This window comes from Meriones unguiculatus, chromosome 12 (assembly GCF_030254825.1).
Source record: "Meriones unguiculatus strain TT.TT164.6M chromosome 12, Bangor_MerUng_6.1, whole genome shotgun sequence".
Taxonomy (NCBI): Eukaryota; Metazoa; Chordata; class Mammalia; order Rodentia; family Muridae; genus Meriones; species Meriones unguiculatus.
Window position 1 is genome coordinate 53,463,632 of NC_083360.1, and position 3,705 is coordinate 53,467,336.

Sequence of the window (3,705 nt, forward strand, 5' to 3'; positions counted from 1 at the left end):
AGGCAAGTACCTCAAACTATTAACACATTTGTCTACAAGGGTCCAAAAAAACTAACTTTGAAGGTTGCTTCAGAAAGATAATTATGAAATCTAGACTAGAAGTAGATTACACTTTTTCAAATTTTCTCTAAGATCTTCTTTTGCAAATCTGTTTCCAAGAAGATAAGTCTTCCACTGGTTGTAAGAATGATATTCATTGATATTTACATGCATCAGGAGCCATGCAGGAGCAACAGCAAAACATCTCTGGAACTCATGGAATGTGGTGCACCAGTTAGCAGAGCCATGATATGTGTTTCACAGCATGGCACAGCCTAGAGATCTACTTGTCCTGAGGATTTCATGCTGTTATGGAGCACAGTTCTGCTTGTTATCCTTGCAGTTCTCATAATCTCCTAACAGATGAATTGTGTGAAAAACTCTAAGGGAGCTTCTAGCTCCTCACTGGGCAGTATGTCTGGCACTTAAAATTAACAATGTTAAATTTTTAAAAAAGATTTATTTATTTATTTATTATGTATACAATGTTCTACCTGCATGCCAGAAGACGGCACCATATCTCATTATAAATGGTTGGGAGCCACCATGTGGTTGCTGGGAATTTAACTCAGTACCTGTGGAAGAGCAGCTCTTAGCCATGAGCCATCTCTCCAGTTATGTAAAAATGAGTGGCTTTTATTTACTTACTTATCTACTCCTGGCTTCCTACATTTCTCTACCATGTGTGTACCTACCTGGTGAACTAAGATGAGGTGGTAAAATAATAAAGAACAATTAATATTTGGACACCTCATCGGAAATATTAGAAAGAACTATGGTGTCTAAGTTTGAGCCTGTAAGGCATATCATTAATTCAACGGTGTGCTTTGGGGCTAATGAGATGGCTTACTTGTAAAAGGGCTTGCTGCCAAGCCTGACCCCTTGAGTTTGGTCCCTGGAGCCCGCAGGGTAGAGAAAAGGAACTCACATTCACAAGTCATATTCTTACCTCCATATAGGTGCTTTCACACACACACTCACACAGACACACACATTAAAAACTAAAACTAATCTGTGAAATGAAATAAAATGCAATGTGATATATTATTAAATTTATTTAAAGTAACAAAATCATTTTAAAGAATTGAATGAGAGATTTGATTTTGCTTTTATAGAACATTTAATTTAGATTTTAGGACATAAATTACAATGAAAATATTTTAGAGAGGCATTATATTTTCAAAATTCTACCCATGGTTAGGAGAATGTCATATGTTAATTCATCCTTTAACATATAACTTTATTTTCTATCTAAAATTGATAAAAACTGTATTATTTTAGATTGGATATGGAGGAAACATGAACAGAGTTGAAATACCATGTTAAGTTTTTAACTTTATACTTTTAATATCAAGAAAATAATATTTCCTAGAACTATGGAAACTTGTTTAATTACTGAGGTAGAAAACTATGGATATTTAACTTATTTCATTCTTTCTTCACATTATAAAATGAAGACAGTTGCATTTCTGATTTCAAACTATCCATAACTTTATAAGACCATTATTCATTTAAAATATTTGAAATGTTTAAAGAACAGTTAAATTTCACAGTTCCTTTTAGATAGCACTTCAAAGCTGACTTAGATAAGACACTGAATGTCTTGTCAAAAGGGATGGTGAACTGTAAACATACTATATTTTAATGATAAAACTCATGGGAAAGTTGATAAAGACACAAGATGTTTCTCATGGAAACAAGTGTTCTGCCTTATGAATATATAAGTAAATATAAATATTTACTCCTAAATATAAGGAGTAAATTTATAAAGAAGCTCAAAAAGGAATGCATTTAAATTTATGATTGCTACATAAACATTTTGTGAAACTTGTAAAAAAAAAAAAACAATGGTAGATCTTTTTTAGGCTCTGCTGCTGGAGCAGAGTAATGAATGGTTTAACCACCACCCTTTAAAAGAACCTAAAGACGTAGATTGTTAGCAATGGCCACTACCCTTAGAAAGAATTTGGAAAAATAGATTGTTTAGCAAAGTTAGGTAAAGATGTTTTTGATAGTGGCTCTGATGAAAAAAAGAAAAAAGAATGTAGGGAACAATCTGAAGTTCAGAAAAGTACACTCTTTTATTTATTAATTTTTAATTTTTTATATTAATTATAGTTTATTCACTTTGTATCCTATTTGTATCCCAGCTGTAACCTCCCTCCCTCATTCCCTCCCATCCCGCCCTCCCTCCCTCTTCTCCTCCCATGCTTTTCTCCAAATCCACTGATACACTCTTAATAGTAAAGCCAGAAGCTTGTTGAGGTTGGTGAGCGAGAACAATGGTCTCAATGTCCAAGTGATTGGTAGCCTTGCCCAGAAAGAGCATATGAGGGTTCTGCCAGGCCAGACAGGTCAGCCACACTTGGCACTTCTGCCCATCAGACAGATTATGGATTGGGCTCAACTGCTGTTTCCCAGTGAGGCCATATCTCCAAATGATCTTCCTCATCTCCTCCTCCTTGATCTCTGGGTAGCAATTCATCATGTACTCCAATGGTGAAAGGTCCAGGTCCAGTTGCTCCTGTAAGTGCTGATGGTAACATCTTATCTTAACATGAGAATGTTTTCAGATCATTCCATCTCTGCAGAAGCTCTCCAGTTAGCAGCTTCAGAAGAATGGACTTCCCTGCATTGTTGGCTCTAACCATAGCAACTTCTGCCTCAAGGTCAATGCCAAATTCTAGATTATTGTAGATGCAAGGCCCATCCTTTGTATACTTGAAGCTCATGTTCTGTGCCATAATGACAGGTGGTGGGATCTTACTACACAGTGGGAAATATAATGACAGTGTCTTGTCACTCACAATCCTGTCAGTCCTGATGCCATCATTTTCTGTAGTGTTTTCTCTTTTCTTTGAGCCTGCCAGGCCAGATTTGCACTGCCCTGGCCAAACCTGGCAATGTAGTTTTTCATATGTGCTATCTGGTCTTGCTTCCAGTGAAACCTCTTTATCTGGTTCTATTCCAGCTCCAGCCGTGCTTTCACATACTGATCATAATTATCCATGTAGAACTTCAGTTTTTTCTTGTGCATGTGGATGATGTTGGTACAGATTCCATTCAGAAAGTCCTGGGAATGGGACACAAGGACCAGAATGCTCTTGAAAGTCTTAAGTTCTTCTTGCAGCCATACACAAGCATCCAGGCCCAGGTGGTTGGTCAGCTCGACCTGAAACAGCAGGAAGGGCTGAATAAAGAAGGCTTTGGCAAGAGCATCTCTTATCTGCCAGCCACCACTGAAGTCTTTTAGCTTCTTGCACTTCATGGCAGGGGTGAAAGCCAGTCTGTGTAAGAGCCTTGAAGCCTTCATCTCAACCTTATCAGTGTCCAGTTCTTCTAGCCTCTGATAGAGTTCCATGAACTTCTCACACTCCGCATCCTCATGAGCTAACCACTCAGCCTCCCTCTCCAGCATGGGAGGAACTCAAGGACATACTGGTTACAGAATAACATTCTTTCTACTTGAACAGGTCTTTTCTGATTTTGCTATTCTAAAACTGCAAAACAAGACTCCTGATCATTCAGAGACTGTATAAAATGGTTTCCTAAACTAGATCTTATTTTAACACATCAGAAGGAAACATGTACATCCCTATGCCAGTTGCTCTAGCCTCTTTTATTTTATGAGTGATTTTTTTGGTGCTACCACTCTTTCTGGCTAAG

The 3,705-nt window shown here is 37.4% G+C and overlaps 1 pseudogene; it reads right to left on the reverse strand.

Annotated features, from left to right (window-relative positions):
• Positions 1-1,777: 1,777 nt before the first annotated feature.
• LOC110544897 (ATP-binding cassette sub-family F member 2-like) lies at positions 1,778-3,457 on the reverse strand (annotated as a pseudogene).
• Positions 3,458-3,705: the final 248 nt, after the last annotated feature.